The sequence below is a fragment of the Arachis ipaensis genome, chromosome B10 (assembly GCF_059453495.1).
Source record: "Arachis ipaensis isolate K30076 ecotype BB chromosome B10, ASM5945349v1, whole genome shotgun sequence".
Classification (NCBI taxonomy): Eukaryota; Viridiplantae; Streptophyta; class Magnoliopsida; order Fabales; family Fabaceae; genus Arachis; species Arachis ipaensis.
Window position 1 is genome coordinate 41,216,171 of NC_142435.1, and position 18,433 is coordinate 41,234,603.

Genomic DNA, 18,433 nt, shown 5'->3' on the forward strand with positions numbered 1-18,433 from the left:
TCATCGGCAAAACTCGTAATAGCTTGAATGGTTATACTGATTCCATTGACCAGATCTTGAACAGGTTGAGGGAAATGCTTGAAGCTGAGACTTGCCGAACCATTGAACCAGAAATTTTTTAAGTCTTCCTCTATCATAGCAGAAACATTAACGAAATTAACAATGGCCCTTCAAAAGCAGCCTCCAATACCTTAGTAACCACAGGCCCTTTGGCTCTTTCTTGTACTGATGATTATATAATCTCCAAGTACTGATCTTGTTCTTCAAGAAAAGGTTCAATCCTAGTTACTGAAACTTTATGTCATGCATCTCCATGAGTTCAAAACTCTGTTAAATGGATCACCGTCCACCTCTCCAAATGAAAATCTTGTCATCATGTGCTTTTTTTTTTTGGTGACTAAATATAAAAGAAAGAAAAAAAAAAGATACAAAACCAAATTAATTGGCTAGGGTCATATCTAAATCTATTAGATGTTGAAGCTCACTCCATGGTTGGCTCCAATTCGAGTGAATGTCCGCGACAGAAGCAGCTGCTTTAGCCATACAATCTGCAACACTATTTGCAGTCCTCTGAATTAAAAGAATAGAGACTCTCCAATTCCAATTCATAACCTCCTGTATATGCTTTGCCAAATCCCATTCCGGAATATCCTTACCAAGCATTCTTTGGTTTACCAAGAAAAGAGCTTCTAAACAGTCTGTTTCACAAATAACCTCACGAAATCCACTCTCCCAAGCAAGAAGTAAACCTCTCCAAATTGCATACAATTCAGCAAAAAGAACACTGCACACTTCGACTTTCCCAGTGCAACCTTTCAACCAACATCCATCAGGATTGCGAATGATACAACCAAAACCAGCATAGCCAGAAGGAGCAAACCAACTAGCATCACAATTCAATTTAACAGAATAAACTGGAGGTGGAACCCAATGCAAACAAAGTGAAGGAGGAGACAGAGATTGATGCATAGCAAAAATAGTGTGAAACTCCCTTACTGAACTACGAATCAAACTCACCACTTTACTAGCACTCCATGAATCATCTATATTAAATAAGTCCTGATTCCTGCTTCTCCAAATCCACCAGATGGTCGAAAAGAAAAGAAAAACATTTTCACTCCTTGCACCTCTGTAGAGTCAATCATGTAAATTCGAGTTATTTGAATACAGGCCTAAAAGGTTCCAGACCTCCTTGGCACTAGGGCACTCCCGAAGACAATGAAGAATTGATTCAGAACCATTCTGACACCGATGACAGGTGCTAGATAAAGCTAAACCACGACCCAAACGAAACTCTGCCGTAGGAATAGCATTATGAAGACTGAGCCAAATCAAGAACTTGTACTTCTCAGGAATATGCAGTCGCCATACCCACAACCAATTATCATGCTCATTCCAGTCAAACTTTCTTTTGGCTAGCCAACTGTACCCACTCCTAGCTGAGTAAAGTCTAGAAGATGCCACACCCCACGACCAACCCGAACTCTCTCCAGCATTCAAATCCGGATTATAAGCATTCAAACGCTGTTTGACATCTTCTGGAATGGTAGAGAAAATATCATGGAGATTCCATTGACCATCTTTCCAAACGTCTCTAATAGTTAAATCAGAGTCAGATATATGTACAAAAGGGACATCTTGAGCAATTGGGCCCTCAATACTCCAATTGTCAAACCAAAAAGATTGATCAAGTGACCCAACGCACCAAGAGAAGGCATCCTTAAGAGCACCAAAAGCCTTTGAGATACTCTTCCAAACATGAGAAGCATTGCAAGGGACAGGGCCATCTAAAACTCCCTCATTCCTCAGATACTTCGCCCTCAATAGAGCAACCCAAGGCTTGTCCTGACAATGAAAAAGTTGCCACACCAATTTACCAAGTAAAGATATATTAACACACGCAGGATCTCTAACACCCAGGCCACCAAATTTTTTTGGAGTGATCACGGTCCTCCAATTAACAAGAGAAAGACCTTTACCATCAACTTGACCCTTCCAAAGGAACTGTCTCATCATAGAAGATAATTTATCGCAAACCCAATTTGGAAAAAAAGATACCTGCATATGATAAACAGGAATGGATGCTGCAACAGAATTGATCAAGCAAAGTCTCCCTGCTTTATTTAGAAGCCTTCCTTTCCAATTAGCTAATCTTCCCCTCACCTTTTCAATCACCGAATGAAAAGAAGCCCTACTGGTACGGGAATGATTAAGGTTAACTCCAAGATATCTTCCTAAGTCCAAAGCAAAACGTATTGAAGAAACATTAGTAAAAATATCTCTTCTACGAGCAGTCACATTTTTAGAACAAAAAGCTTTAGACTTTTCAAGATTCACTTTCATGCCAGATGCCTTGCAAAAAATGTTAAGAGAATGCATGACCATTTGGACCTGACTCTTTGTAGCCTGACAGAAGAGTAAGAGATCATCTGCAAACATCAAATGAGAAAATTTTGGGCCACCCCTAGTGATAGAAACTGGTTTCCACACACCCTCAACCACCTTATGAGATATATAGCAAGCAAGTCTTTCCATACAAAGCACAAATAAGTAAGGAGACATTGGATCGCCCTGTCTAAGCCCCCTTCTAGGAGCAAAACTATCCAATCTATTCCCATTCCACATAATAGAAAGAGATGATGCACGGACACAAGTCATAATCAAATTAACAGTGATGATAGGAAAACCAAAAGCAATGAGAGTACTCTCCAAAAACCTCCAATCCACCCTATCATAAGCTTTTTCAAGATCAATTTTAAAAGCAAGAGTACCTTTCTTGGATTTTGTGTGCTTCATGAAATTCAGAATTTCTTGGGCCACAATAATATTATCAGGAGCACCACGACCTGGAATAAAACCTCCTTGTAAAGGACTAACAATATCTGGAAGAAAAGGCCGAAGTCGGTTAGTCAATACTTTGGTGATAATTTTATAAACAACATTACACAAGCTAATAGGCCTGAAATCCTTCATAAAGGTAGGGTTATCAATTTTAGGAATAAGCACAATCAGAGTTTCCATGATGCTAGGATTTAAGAACTCTCCCTAAAAAGCGCTCCGGACAATATTCCAAATCTCAGTGCCTACTATCTCCCAATATTCTTTAAAAAAATAAGCTTAAAAGCCATCTGGACCAGGAGCCTTAAAAGGGCTCATACTGAATACTGCTGACTTGACTTCCGCAAAAGAGACAGGGTCAATTAACCTAGCACAAGCCTCAGTGCTTAGAGTGGGCATCGGAACATCCCCTAAACAATCAACCTCAACCTCTTCCGTTGTACCAAAGAGATTCTTGTAAAAAGAGAGGGCTTCATCTTGGAGAATATCTGGATCAGTAGACCAAGACCCATCTTTAACATATAATCCATGTACTCTATTATGGTTTCTACGCACCAAAGTCTGAAGATGAAAGAATTTAGTGTTTCTATCCCCATACTTGACCCACTGCTCTCTAGATTTTTGGTACCAAAAAAGTTCCTCTTGCAACAAAAGCCTATTGTAATCTTCCCTCAGTTCAGCTTCTTTAATTCTCAGAGATAACACATCGGTAACCTCTAAACGCCGTTGAATCTGATCAATCTGATATTCCAGCTTATTTTTTCGCACAAAAATATTTCCAAAAATCTTTGAGTTGAAGTCCAAAGAAGCCTGTTGAACCATCTTAAGCCTTTCGGTAACGCCTCCAAACTCTTGATTCCAAGCCTTACTAATAACATGTTTATAAGAAGGATGTGTTGCCCACGCAGCTTGGAACCTAAAAGGACGTGAACCTTTCACTCTGGGGCTACCATGACAACGAACTAAAATAGGACAATGATCAGAATGAAGCCTGCTAAGAATTTCAGAATAACCCTCAGGAAACATTGTCATCCACGCCTCATTAACTATAGCTCTATCCAACCTTTTAGCCAAGTCCCTGCCAGCCTGAACTGCTCTATACCAAGTATATCTCCTACCAGTCACTTTAAGATCAAAGAGCTCACAGTCATCTAGAGTAGTAGCTAATAGACTAGCTCTGTGAGAAGAAAAATAAGCACCTGTACTCTCATCTGGTGCCACAATCTCATTAAAATCACCAACTGCCATCCATGGTCTATTATGGCCTGAATTAATAGAACGCAAATGATCCCAAAGCATACATCTTTTTTCGAATTGAGGACTCCCATATACTGCACTACAAAGCCAAACTAAGTTACCCACACTCACTTTCACTGTGATACATTGGTCAATTTGATCAATAACCACACAAGAAGCATTAGCAATAGAAGATAGAAACCAAATGCCACCCCTGTGTCCTACTGCTTCCTCAATACCAACACAATGAAAACCCAACTTATCCCAAAAATTCTTCAAATTATTAAACATGGTATGAGTCTCAAAGAGAAAGAAAAAAGATGGTTTATATATTCTCACCAAATTTTTGCAATGCACACGGGCCATCTTGTTAGACGCACCCCTCACATTCCAGGCTATGATATTGAAACTATCCATAACATAGCAAAAAGGGAGCTCCAATAACAAACCCGAGACTCAACATGATGTCCCTGTCTTCGACGATCCTGCCTTTAATGGACTCTCAAGTTGCAGCCCAATTTTCTCCGTCGAAACTTGCACCATACCCGCCGTCGATGCTCCATCCTTATCTACTGGTGAATTCTGCAAAGAGTTTGGGCGAGGACGCTTTCGCACAGTGCCATTTGTTGTCTCACCTTGCTGCTGATGATGAACATTGTGCCGGGTCCCCGAAGAAGCCACACTAACCGGTTTTCCAATATTGATGCCCCTGCTTAATTTTGCTTTGGATCCAGTAGCATGTGTTGTACGTTGGTGATTAGGCCTTGTCCAAGTATTGGTAGCCTTGTTAGGAGTCTTCTTTACTTTTGGTTGGACCTGATGGGTGCTAAGAGAAGGCTTTTGACCCATTTTATACTTTCCTTTCCTAATCACTTGAGTCCAACCTTCCAAATCCTCATGTTGTGCATGGTCTACATGAACAGCATGCAAATCACTCTCCACCAAATCCGGGACAGTAACTTTTAGGGTCTCATCTCCAAGATTCTTGCCAAAATAAAAACTTGCCTTTTCTACATGTACTGGATTTTTTGAATTTGAGCTTTCTGGCTGCTTTGCTACATCGCTGATCACCTTGGCATTAGTTCCTCCTCCTGCATTGCTGTCAGTCTTGCACACCTTCATATCATGACCAAACTTGAGACAGGAGCCACAAATAAGGTGAAGACTTTCATATTCAACCTCATATTCAACACCTTCAACAAGAATCTTCTTAGTCACTGGCAATCCTAAATCTATCTGAACACATGCTCGAGCATATCGTCCTCTTTCAGCTAATTTTGTTGCCAAATCAACCTTAACGGGAATGCCAACTGCAGCCGCAACACGGAGCATTGCATCTTCTTGGTAGCACCAGATTGGTAATCCAGAAATTCTAATCCACACTAAAGTTGCTCCAAAACAGTTTTCACTTGATCTAAACTCTTGATCCCAAGGCTTCACAGCCACATAATTTCCCTCGATCATCCATGGACCTCCTAAGAGAACTTTTTCTCGCTCCTCAGCTACATCAAACTTCACAAGAAAGTAGTCAAATCCCACGTCCAATAAACCAAAACCTCCCTTAATCCTCCATACCGTTCGGAGTTTATGAGACAATGCAGTGTAGCTATAATGTTTACCTAGCACCTTAATTACTATAGCATCCTTATAAGGTTCTGCCAAGCAATTCTTAGCTTCTTGGGTAAACGTGACACTCGGTGGCAAGAGATCTCCTTGCTTCCCAGAAACTACCGCAATGTTATCTCCCGATAAAGTTTCAACAAGTGAAAAAGCTTTAGCAATCTTGGAACCCACAACTTTGTCCCTGAAAGAAACCTTCAAAGGCTTAGAAACCCCTCCCGAAATATGATCCTCCTTTTTCCCTGATGCAATCCCTCCCCCACTCTCCCCCTTATCTCTTCCGCCGGCATTATCGGCTGCCTCACCGTGTTTCACCCTCAAAGTCTCTTCCCCGCTCACTCCAGCGCTCATCTTCGATTTTCAAAATTGTACAGAGTACGGAGTTGTCATCATGTGCTTTGAATAACTTTATTTTGGTTCTGAATTGATGTTATGCAGTAAATATATACCACAGCCAGATTTGATATTTTTTATTAACATTCTTTATTCGAGCTCATAAGATTAATAATTTTTAATATAAAATCTCTGTAATGACATTTATTTTTTATCATGAAATTTTGTTGCGGTTGGTTAATTGTTAGTTTGATATATTTGTTAGTTGATTGTTCTTATGTTAAAGAACTTGATATTGAATTAATATATCTGTTTGAATTTATTCTGATTTTGACTAATTTGTTAGAATGTGAACTTCTGATTTTGTCTTTAAATTTGTTAGATGGTTAGATGGCTCTAAGTTCGATGTTGAATTTGTTTGTAAATAGGTGGTTTTGTTGGGTGGAAAATTTTCAAGTATGAGGTGTGTATGATATATTAATACATTAATAGAGTAGAATTCAATTTTGAAGAATGTGAGTAGATTTGGAAATTAGATCTCTTTTAATCTGATTTACAAATGAAAGAAAAAAGAGAATTGAAATTCTTAAAAGAATTCAAATCATTCATTTTTAGTTATTTCAAAGTAAGAAAAAGAATTCAACTCTTGACTGAATTTTAATTCCTAGCATTTTAAACAAGTTCTTTGGGTAGAAGTGAGTTTATGCCAACATAATTTATGTTTGGCAATTTTATACCAAAATTGATTTTGATAAAATGAATGTTGTTTGGGTAATATTAGTTAAAATTATTTTTATATATATAATTACTAAAAAAACATGATATTAAATTATAATGTTATCTTTTTAAGTATATTTAATTCTTTTTATACTTTTTACTATATTTTTTATATAATATTTTTTTAGCATTTTATTTTAGAATGTTATAATTTTTTACTATTATAATAAAAATTAATATTTATTTATTAAATTAAAAATAACATATAAAAATTGAAAAAATATACTTTATATTAAAAATAAAAATAATATATGAATAAATCAATAATTTTTTTTTAGTATTCTCTTTAAGTACTCTCAGTCATTTTATTTTTATTCTCTATATGTCAAATGACACGTGCTGTGCTAGGTGTCACTGACTTGACACGTCAACTAATGATCAGCTGACACATGGTATTAACCTACCACGTAATCATGACCCGTGACACTTAATGTGACACATCATCATCTAACGAACAGAAGGACCAATTTAACTTACATTTAATCTTTCAAGGACTAATATGACTAAAAAATCATTTGAAAACTAATTTAAAAAATAAGTAATCTTTTAAAGATGAATTTGACTATTCACCCTTCTCTATATATATATATTAGTTTTGAAAAAGGAAAACTCTAATTCTATCACCCTTTTTTGCAATGCCGTTATTTTTATAGAGTTTATTTTGGTGTCACTAAATTATTAAAAAAAATTTAATATTTTTTATTTTTTAATATGTTTGATAAATTTTTAATAATTAAAATAAAAATATTAAATAATAAAATAACATTATTTTTAAAAATTATAATTTATAATAGAGGTGTTAAAACCGATTCGGACCGAACTAAATCGATCAACCGAATCGAAAAAATCGAAAACCAAATAAATGGAAACCAAAAAAACTGAAAAAATATATTTTGTTGTTTTTATTGCGGTTCGATTCGATTTTTGGTTCTGAGTTCTGACAATAAAAACTTCAACGGAACCGAACTGAACCGAACTGGTAAAGTAAAAAACGTAAAAAAACCAAGCCCCCCACCCCACCCCCAAATGAACGTGACCTAACTTCTTCTAACCCAGTAACCCCCACGCCCCACCCCCAAACGAAACCAAGCCCCTCTCTTCTCAGTTCTCACAGTCTCGCTCTCTACACCCTCAGCGCCGGCGAGACCGTTCCTCCCACCACCTCGCAGCGCCGCGAAGCCTTCCTCCCAGCGCCACCGAATCTTTCCTCCCACTGCTCCCAGGACCTCCTCGCGGACAGAGAGAGCACCACGAAGCCCCAGCCACCGCCAGCGCCCAGCAGCCCAGCACCACCCTCGTGCAGTCGCACCCAGCAGGCCAGCAGTAGCACAGCACCACCCACTCACCCAGGACCACCCAGCGGACAGAGCACCACGCCACCACCCAGCAGCGTTTCTGGCCACCCACAACACAACACCTCCCACCCAGTCACCGATTCAGGTCAGAGATGGAGCCCGAGCCACTGAGTCAGGTATGTAATTTGACTGAAATTGCTGTTCTGTTTGTTGTTAATTTTCAATTGCTGTTCTGTTGAATTACTGAAAATGCTTTGGTTTGTACTTTGTATTGTTAGTATTGTTGAATATCTGTTATATGATAAAGTGATAATATCTGAAAACTTTATCTGGAACTGCTTCTGGTTTATTATTATTATTATTAGTTTTTCTGGAAAAATAATATAAAATAAAAATTTACTTTTGAAGTGATTTAGTATGATTTATCAAGTCTTGGAGGTTCTGGATCCTGATAGGAAGAGATTGAAATCAGTATGATAAGATAAATTTGAATAATGAGAAAATGGAAGCAGATTTGAAGTATTAGATTACCTCCGTCATTGTATCTGCTATCTTTTAATAGGTTTAGTATTGACATCATGAAGGTAACATATGAATGGAGAAGTCTTGGAACTTGAGCAGTTAAGGTTATATTTCATGATTTGTAGAATATGTAACAGATTTCTGTTTACCATGGTCTAGGTCTAAAAGGTGGACCAGCATTACCGAGGAAGTTGATCTCGCAGGGTGCTGCACAGAAGCAATAGTGTTGAGGTTCACCCACTCATTTTGAAGTTGACTGATGCCAGAGATAACAGTGTGTTAACTGTAAAATTAAGCAAAAAGGTACCAATTGATTTCATATGGGGTTGTCTTGTTGGTTTTGCGGTTATGTTGCACTAAGTATAGATGAGTATCGAATCCGTTAAAGTATGACACCTATTCAATTTTAAAAGCATATGTAATACACATTGGCATTACTATGTCAATGATATTCATCTTTTATCCAAAAAGAAAAAATACTGTTGAGTATTTTTATGTGAGGAAGACATTGGAACTCTGACATTACTTGATAGCCTATTGCAAGTAAAGAACATGATTTGCTATTATATGTAAAGTTCTTCTATTCTTTCTTATTAGCATATTTTCCAAGGCCATCTACTTTGGTTCTAACTTGGCATAATGTGATAATTGAAATGTTAGACCAACGTAGTTCTGATTATTGCTTTTCTGTTTCTCTAATATATTTTAGGCGAACATAAGGGAACTATATGAATTGGTGTGCAAAATCAAAGGAGTAGAACAAAAAAAGGTGCTTATTTATTTATTTTTATATTTTTTTCTTATGTAGTTATGTTTTGCTTTCTTTTTCCCTCATCTGTAATCAATAATGCTTTCCCCTTTCGTCTTTCTTTTCTTTTCCTGGTTAAAAATTATGTTAGGCTTGTATTTGGGATTACTTCAATTTAAACAAACATTCAGTGCTAGCTGTGTCAGACCAGACAAGTATGGTAGTATTTTTTTGAATTGATTGAAAAAACCGAACAAACCGAACCGCAGTTTAATTAGACGATCGGATCGGATGACCTTTCTCTCAAAAACCGAACCAAACCGCACCGCGAACACGCAATTCCTACGTTACCAACCCTAACTCACTCCAACTCTCCAACGGCGCAGCAGCACACCCTGCCTCGTCCCTGCCATCACCCACGAGCTAGCCGTTTCTCTCAACGCCGGCGAGCTCAGTCCCTCCCTTTCGCGCAGCCACGGTTCTGCTGGCGCTAGCTCTGTTCCACCGCAGCCACTGTCCCGTTCGAAGGTGCTCCTTGTCTCGGTGTCTCCCTCTTTCGTGCTCTGTTCAAAGCTTCTATCTTCGAAGGTGCTCTCTTACGCCGCCATTGCGCTCACATAGAGGAAGAATCATCGCAAGCGCCGCCATTTCCTCCAACTCTCGGTCAAGCCATCATCCGCTTCTCAGCTGCGCCGCTGTCTACTTCTCAGCCGTCCTACTCGCTGCGGTCCTTGTCGTCCGCGACACTCAGTCACGCCACGTCTTCCATCTTAGGGTTTGTAGCTTTCTTCTTTTAATTTCTTTGTGTGTTTTGGTAATTTCTGATGTGTTAAATTTATTCTCTGTTTGGTTCTGCTATGCCGCTGTTTTGTGTGTTGTGATTTTATTATTTTAATTTACTGATTATTGATTATTGAATGTGTTGTGATTATTGATTAGCTTTGGTTCTTCTATGCTGCTGTTTTGTGTGTCAATGTGTTGCTGATAATAATACCTCAGTCAGTAAAGATGAATTATGGCATGATGCTGATCAATATGGATTATCTTAGTTTAATGTTGCTGAATCGAAATTATGTGTTGTTTTACTAAGATTTTGAGGATCACGCTCTAATAATTGACCTTGCATATTAGTAACTGAGCTTTTAATAGAATTTAGAGGTGCTGGAATTTGGGTTGGCAGGGTTAGAAACTAGAATTTACCTGTAACTTTGTTTTGTGTTTCCAGCTCTGTTCAATGGCAAAGTAGACAAGTGTAGGGTCAAGTTTTGTGATTTACATGTGCTTGGATTGTGGCTGTTTTGATGATTTATTGAGTAACACAATGAAGGAGCATTAAAATGTCAAGTTTAGCTTTGGGTTATTGTGAAATCCTTTTGCTTTTCTGATTTGTTTTGAGTCTCCTCAAGTGAATACAATTTTATTGTGAGCCTGCAAGTTTGAGTCTCCTCTTGATTAGAAATTTGTGATATGTTAGGTGGCAGGTTAGATTTAGGTGGCGATAGCTTTGAGCCTGCAGCTATGGAAGAACAGGATTTCTGAACTTCTAGTTTGTGTTAAATGATGTGGATTGTACAGCTGCTACTTCGAGGAACCTTCATTCTTTTTCTTTTTGGTGACGAAACCTTCATTATTTTTCTTTGTTGCTTGGACAAATTTAAACCAGAGTTGGAAATGGTTTGATATTTTTTGGATGTAATTGCTTTATTGATTAATGTTATCAAAGCAAACATTTATAGGATGAAGAAAGAATTTTGGTTTTTCTTAGCAAACTTTGAAAGCAAAAGCTTCAATTCATTAAAATATTTAAGTTTGTACTATCTAAAGATCTTAAGATTGTGGTTGAAGATATTTTAAAGTTTATACTAGACTATAATTATGTTTTAAAGTGTTTATTTATAATTTATTTATTATTTTAATATAAACCGATTTTTTTGGTTGGACCATGTTAGACCGGTTGGACCACTAAACCAGTGAACCAGTGATTAAAGCGGTTCGATGACCGGTTCGGTTTTCAGAACCTTGAGAAAGACAACTCTAAAAAAAGATAGAGAAGCTCACCTGCCTGTACTCTCTCCAGTTCCAAAATTCAAATCCTCTCACAATTTCAGAAATTCTCACCTCTCCGGCTCTACTCTCACCGCCGTCCGCCACCCTCCACCGCCACAATCCTCCCCTCTTACCGCCACCGTCTCTCACTCTCACGGTCTCACTGCAAAATCGTCGTCTTCCCGCGTCTGAGGGCTGAGGCAGAATCGTCGTCGCTTTCTCTCGTCGCCGCCTCCAGCCCGGTCTTAGTCGCCGCTTCTAGTCCGGTCTCCGTCGCCGCCTCCAGCAAGATCTTGGCCGGTCTTCATCGCCGCTGCAGCATCATCTTGGCCGGTCTTAGTCGCAGCTTGTCCGTCAGCCTCTTCGCCATTCGCCGCTCTTCCGTCCGGTAAGTCTTCTGTGATCTTATTCAATGTGTGTGTGCCTCTTGTGTGTGTCTTCTGAACTTGATGGAGTGTGGTAATTGAAGACAAAGGAATGCTGATGAAGAAGATTGGAACCATTATTATAGCGAGAATGTTGTTGAGGGTGCTAATTAGTTTTAGTGATTGATGATGATGATGATGATGAGATGATTGTGGGTGTTGTTGCTGAAGAAGCACTATTACTTGTGTTTGTTGTTTTCAAATAGAGTTAAGGATGATTAAATAAAATTGCTCAGTGTGTGCACCTCTTGTGCCATTGTTGAATTTAAATTACAAAATTAGTGAGCTGCTGTGTAAACAACTAACTTGTGCCTCTCGTGACATACGTATGTGTGTAGGTGTGTTTTGTATATGCAATGTAGATATTAAAGAAGAACTTGCAGCAATTCATATGATTTTGGTGTTCCCTTGACTTATTTTAATATCTTTATTTTAAGTGTTATATTTTCTTTTTTAAATTGGTTCTTTTAAAAAAGACCAGTACTAATGTTGTTATAATTGATAAAGAGAACATATATTACCCTGATTCTTAATACAATTTAATCAGCAAGATTGGATTTAATATTAAAGAACATATATTACCTTGAGGATTATCTTTTTTTAATCTTTTTTTTTTTTTTCGATTTTTTCTTTAATTTTTTAACGATCCTCGGATGCAGGGTCCCCCTTACCCGTTGCAGGGAAGGGGAGGGTTTTTTGATGCCCCTTTGTATATTTCATGCAATATTGCTTTTGTTTCTTTCTAGTAATTGTCATAAAATTCCTCTATATTCCATGAACACCCTTCTCCTTTACATACTTTTTTGGCTAGTTATTTCTTGGAAAATTGAAATGTTTATAATTTGTACGTATAAAATGAAAACAATTCTTAAAGAGTGTGCGATATGGATCTATTTTTATTAAACTTTAATCCAAAAAAAAACTTATTCAAATGATACAATATTAAAATTTAATAAAAATTAAATTTCGTCATTTTGTTATTTTATTTTCTAGTTGATGGATTACTCTCCTTGCTTTAATAATGTTGAGTTCACAGATGTCCTATTCTTTATGTTATTATCTTACACAATTTAGTTTCTTTCATGCATCTCATCTTAGAACTTGTTGAAGACATTTTTGTTTTGATGTATATACAGTTTTCTTGAGTATTATATTTAAAGTGAAATAGAAAAGTAAAATACTGCTATGCCACAAATAAATTTGGAGTTGAAAGGATCATAACATTATACTGTTATGAATAAATAACTGAACCAAAAGGGCTTAAAGTATAACACCTTGTTTTGAACTGAAAAATGTACATACTATAAATATAAAAATTGTAATAAATTAGAGTCCAAGTGAGGCTTACTTTTAGTGTTGGTAGTGTAGTCTATTGGTGAAGAATTGCAAGGAATTAGGCTACCATTTCGTGATGCCATACACTTTATCTCTAATTGTTCTTCCTGCGGCGGAAGTAAACATTACCTTGCATAGATAATTAGATAGATAGATACATATTAGATAGAAAGAAAGAAGATCGAAGGTAGATAGATAATCCTTATGTGGATATGGATAGATAGAGAGATATGAGATAATCTTTACGTTCATAACATTCAATGGGGTTTTGCTTTGAAACACAGGTAAGCTCACCTGGCCAGCTTTCGTGTTTCTACATCATCTTTTCCCTCTTCTCCTCAAAGCCAGTGATGATGCCGAGCCAATGAGCCATTTGGTGGCAATGTGCTTCTTTCGACGTACTTGTGGAGGTTGCCAAGTCTGAAGCTAAGATGTCACAGCCAATGGAGCTGGCCTTGGGTTCACAATGAAGGAGAATGAGATAGAGTAAATGAAGGGGGTGAAGCCATTTTTTCCCTAAAGCAAACATACATGTTTGATTTTGTTTTTAAAAGTTAAAAGTTGTTGAGTAATTAAGTCATGTCAGTATAATGATTATGAACATATAAATTATTAGTTTCGAGTTTTCAAATTTTGAAGTTGGTTTGTTTTGTCGGTGAGATATGTTGGCAAGTGGCAGGTAATATAATTATAATGTAATGCAACCATAGGTGTGAACTACTTTCTGTAAAAGTAAACAATGAAGCCATTTTTTTATTAGTCTTTTATAAACAGCAGTATAAAGCTAGCATTGTAAAATACTTGATGCATTGTAAAATACTGTACATACCTTCAACATGAACCAATGCTGCTGCATTGCAACCTATTAAGATGCTATAGCTTTCATTGCCAATTGGCAGCCATGTATTTGATTGGAGAACATAACATGTCACATATATGTCCAAACAAAAGCCAGAACATGTTAATTTTGAGCATGACAGATATCATTGCACCTACTGCTCTTTGAATTCGTTTTGGATTTTTTTTCAAACTTTTCAGCAAGAAGGGCATTGATGCAGGAGCAATAGGAGCATGCACTGGGAAGCCATTCAAGGAGTCAACCCCCAAAATGACATCAGCATCTTGAAGCTAGTCGCATTTTGAAAGGTTGGGCATTGCACTTTCTTCTTCAATGGCTAAACAAAATCTTAGGCAAGCCATTGATTTTTTGTATTCTCGGGGCCTTGCTACTGCTGATTCCTATACGCGCCATGTCCTTCACTGCGTTCGAGCAAATGACTTTGTTCAAGCCAAGAGATTGCAGTCTCACATGCAACTTCACCTTTTCCAACCCAAAGACTCCTTCATCCACAACCAGCTCCTCCATTTGTATGCCAAATGCGGCAAACTCTCCAATGCACAAGACCTGTTTGATAATATGACCCACAGAGATGTTTATTCTTGGAATGCGTTGCTTTCTGCTTATGCTAAGTTGGGTTTGGTTGAGGATTTGTGCACTGTCTTTGATCAAATGCCTTCTCGTGATTCCGTTTCTTATAACACCTTGATTGCGTGTTTTGCAACTACTGGGCATTCAGGCAAGGCATTGAAGATTTTAGTGAGGATGCAAGAAGATGGGTTTCAGCCCACCCAGTACTCCTATGTGAATGCATTGCAAGCATGTTCTACGCTCTTGGATTTGAAGCTTGGTAAGCAGATTCACGGGAGAGTTGTTATTAGTGGTTGTGGGGATAACACTTTTGTATGGAATGCTATCACTGGTGTCTATGCAAAGTGTGGTGATATTCACAGGGCACGGTGGTTCTTTGATCGAATGACACATAAGAATGTTGTTTCCTGGAATCTTATGATCTATGGATATGTCAAATTGGGGCATCATGATGAGTGCATTCGATTGTTTAATAAGATGAAGTTATTGGGTTTGAAACCTGACCAAGTTACAGCATCAATTGTTATCAATGCTTACTTTCAGTGTGGACATGTGGATGATGCAAGGAGGATGTTCAGTGAAATACCTAGAAAGGATGAGATTTGTTGGACAACAATGATAGTTGGTTATGCACATAATGGAAGAGAAGAGGATGCATTGATGTTGTTTGGCGACATGCTGCGTGGAGACGTTAGACCTGACAGTTACACCATTTCAAGTGTGGTCAGCTCCTGCGCCAAGCTAGCTTCTTTGTGTCATGGTCAGGTTGTCCATGGAAAAGTAATAGTAATGGGTGTTGATCATAGCATGCTTGTGTCAAGTGCTCTTGTTGATATGTACTGCAAGTGTGGAGTTACTTTGGATGCTTGGAGCATTTTTTGGATAATGCCTATTCGGAATGTGATTACTTGGAATTCTATGATCCATGGTTATGCACAAAATGGTCAACCACATGAAGCACTGGCTCTTTATGAAAGGATGCTTCAGGAAAATATCAAACCTGATAGCATTAGTTTTGTGGGCGTATTATCTGCTTGTATCAGTGCTGACATGGTCGCAAAGGGACAGGAATATTTTAATTCAATAAGTGAACATGGGATGACACCAACATTGGATCACTATGCATGTATGGTCACTCTCATTGGTCGCTCTAGTAGTGTTGATAAAGCTGTGGATTTGATCAAATGCATGCCTCATGAACCAGATTACCTGATTTGGTCCACTCTACTCTCTATTTGTGCAAAGAAGGGTGATATCAAGAATGCAGAATTGGCAGCTGGTCATCTCTTCAAGTTGGATCCACGTAATGCAGGACCTTATATCATGCTTTCCAACTTATACGCTGCTTGCGGGAGATGGGAAGAAGTAGGTGATGTACGATCTCTCATGAATAAAAACAATGCAAAAAAGTTTGCTGCTTATAGTTTGGTTGAGGTTGAGAGTGAAGTCCACAAATTTGTTTCAGAAGATCGTACTCATCCAGCAGTGGAAAAAATCTATGATGAATTGAATAGATTGATTTCAATATTGCAACGAATTGGGTATAATCCAGATACAAACATTGTTCTGCATAATGTGGGACAGGAGGAAAAATTTAAATCCATCTCATACCACAGTGAGAAACTTGCTCTTGCTTTTGCTTTAATCAGAAAGCCCAATGGAATTGCACCTATCAGGATCATAAAAAATATACGTGTCTGTGATGACTGCCATGTGTTTATGAAATTTGCATCAGTCCATATTGGAAGGACAATCATTCTGAGAGATTCAAACAAATTCCATCATTTCTTTGGTGGGAAGTGCTCTTGCAAGGACCATTGGTAAAGTCTTAATCCAGATAATGATATCCTGTGCATTTTTAATTGTTTTGAAAAGGAATGGTGCTGGCAATAGAAGGGAAAATTAAATCTATATGTAAACGTGGACTCAATAGATTGGAGCAGCTGTATAGCACGGGAATGCCTTTAGAAAATTTCTTGGGATGACACAATGTGTTGGGCTAGGAAGCAAGTATACTCTTTGAATCCATTAATCAAGAATGGACCTTGAAGAAAGAGAGTCAAGAAAACTATCAAATCCCCATAACTTGATCCAGACTAGAGGTCTTTGTCACATGTAGAACCTGCTCGATTCAGACTAGAGGTTCCTTGTGACATGTACTGTGTCTACATGTAACTCAATCTTGTGGCAGTGTTAATTGCTTGCCTCTTAAGGTAAATTTGAATTATGTTCATGGATACACCAAAAGCATAGTGTGAAAGATCAAGTTAATTTTGCTGCTTTTTTCTTTCGAGGTAGCTCAATTACAGTTGCTGTTAGACATTATTGATATAGAACTTTATTCTTCATTATTTTTCATATTTTATAGTTGATAGTGACCATACATCATGCAATTTATGAGAATATTGTTATTCATGTATGAGCCATTTGGTTATTGGTTTCCTGTAACATCCTTTACGGTGTCAAATTTTTCAGAATATGCCAAGAGGGTAACATCCTGTACTTTGTTACATTGCATAGATACTTGAAGTAAATTACTAACATGTTCTATATGGGAATATTTCCTTTGCCTCTTGCAGTGGTAAAGGAAAAATGAAAGGATAATTTGTCGATAACTTTATCAGAGATGAAGATGCAACACCCGATGATGACCTGAGCATTATTGAACCTTAACTCCTCAATGTTCATCTGCAGTACCAATGCCTTAATTCACTGACAAATCTAGATTCTTGATCTCCCCTACCAAGTGTTTCAGGCATTTAACTCCTGCAATGGGTCTAATCAACTACGAGATGGTTCCAATGTTGAGTAAGTAATACACTAATGCATCAGTTTCAATTCTGAAACTCAAACCTCATATTCTATCATATTGTGTTAGGGACTTGGGTATTATGGAGTGCTCAAAGTCCCACATGGGTAGTATGGGATGTTTGATGTTGTATACAAGGAGAGTGATTCTTTTCCCTTATCAGCTAGCTTTTAAGGTGTGATTTCCCACTTTCCTTAGATACTTAACATATTGTTATATAATTAAATGCCATATTAGCCACTCATAGTTACATGGCCTATACTAACCAGTACCCTTAATGAAACTACAGGGCACAAAATTCGTGTAGTGAAGAAATAAATGATCAACACATTCGATCAGCTCTAATATTATGTTAGTATGTTCCTTTGGATCGGAGTTTAACTTATAACAATGCTTCTTTAATAAAGTTTCTCTTTTACCGAGCGCGCCCTAGCCATTGCTGCGATGTTCCTGGCTTAGGTACTTTTGGGTGCAAGGTCATGGTGTCTCTTCTTCTAGATGCGGTCTTTTGGCTGTTGAGTTGATTCCTTCTAGTAATGAAGCATGAAGCATCCAGTTCATGTTCTTGCATATTACTCTCTTGAAGAACAAACAGATGATTTTTCGGATACCATTGTTAGTATACCTTTGGAATTCACCATATGTGCATAAACCTTTTTTTCCCCTCAAACTTCCCCTTACTTTTTCTGTCTTGTAAATTTTTGCTGTATTTGTAGTATCAGGGTTCTCATTTTTGACTTTTCAATGCAATTCCTAGACAGTAGTGTCTTTTTAACAAGGTTATGTTCTTACTTCGTATGGTAAATCAGGGTTCTGTTGTGTTCTTGTTTGTAATAAGGTTGTAGTATTAGGGTTCTACGAACTCGACAATTTATTCTCCTTTTTTTAATAAATAACAAAAAATGATTTATTATCAGAATACGTTCGGCTGAAAAGATTTTTAAATTTGTACAATTTCATTTCGCAGTCTCCTTCCACAAAATGAATTTAAATTTTGTCTCAAGCCAAATGCCCACGAAA

The 18,433-nt window shown here is 37.6% G+C and overlaps 2 pseudogenes across 8 annotated transcripts; one reads left to right on the forward strand and one right to left on the reverse strand.

Annotated features, from left to right (window-relative positions):
• Nucleotides 1–4,643: 4,643 nt before the first annotated feature.
• Nucleotides 4,644–6,045, reverse strand: LOC148579807 (uncharacterized; annotated as a pseudogene).
• A 1,783-nt stretch (nt 6,046–7,828) lies between these two features.
• LOC107622997 (pentatricopeptide repeat-containing protein At2g22070 pseudogene) lies at nt 7,829–18,332 on the forward strand (annotated as a pseudogene). Of its 8 annotated transcripts, XR_015907098.1 has the most exons (8): nt 7,833–8,275; nt 8,781–8,924; nt 9,331–9,390; nt 13,460–13,674; nt 14,214–16,817; nt 17,184–17,412; nt 17,483–17,588; nt 17,703–18,332. The product of XR_015907098.1 is annotated as a pentatricopeptide repeat-containing protein At2g22070 pseudogene, transcript variant X2 (transcript). The 8 variants fall into 8 exon arrangements; XR_015907097.1 differs by having other exon boundaries at nt 17,184–17,588; XR_002356298.2 differs by lacking the exon at nt 13,460–13,674 and having other exon boundaries at nt 17,184–17,588.
• The last annotated feature ends 101 nt before the right edge of the window (nt 18,333–18,433 follow it).